The following is a 447-nucleotide window of genomic DNA, read 5'->3' as shown; positions in this document are numbered from 1 at the left end:
TGCAGTTGCCCAGTGCCTGCCCCAGGCCCTCCCCCTCCAGCAGCACACGGTAGCTGGGCAGGGGCGGGGGCATGGAGTAATTGCTCATCAAAGCGCCAAATTCCTGCAAGGAGGGAAAGCAGCCCTTAGCGGGGGAGGGGAGAGGAGTCTTGGAAGTGGGGGAAGCCCTCTCAGGGGCTGTCACAGTGAAGCTGGCAGGTCCCACACCGGAGCAAGAAGAGCCGGGGTTAGACCCAGCACTGCTATTAAACAGCCCATTTCTCTCCCAGGAAATGGAAGAGTTTGGCCCTGGCCGGTGTGGCTCAGTGGATAGAGAGTCGGCCTGTGGACTTAAGGGTCCTGGGTTTGATTCTGGTCAGGGCACATGCCTGGGTGGTGGGCACAATCCCCAGTGGGGGGAATGCAGGAGGCAGCCAATCAGTGATACTCTCTCATCATTTATATTGC

General features: G+C 59.1%; 1 protein-coding gene across 1 annotated transcript in view; it reads right to left on the bottom strand.

The window, feature by feature from the left end:
* Positions 1-447, bottom strand: part of TRIM29 (tripartite motif containing 29) — a 56,671-nt gene that overhangs the window by 15,422 nt on the left and 40,802 nt on the right. The gene's annotated exons all lie outside the window — the stretch shown is intronic.

The sequence above is a fragment of the Myotis davidii genome, unplaced genomic scaffold, assembly GCF_000327345.1.
Source record: "Myotis davidii unplaced genomic scaffold, ASM32734v1 scaffold355, whole genome shotgun sequence".
NCBI lineage: Eukaryota > Metazoa > Chordata > Mammalia > Chiroptera > Vespertilionidae > Myotis > Myotis davidii.
The sequence above is the reverse complement of the archived record's forward strand: the minus strand, read 5'-3'. Positions and strand labels throughout refer to the sequence as shown.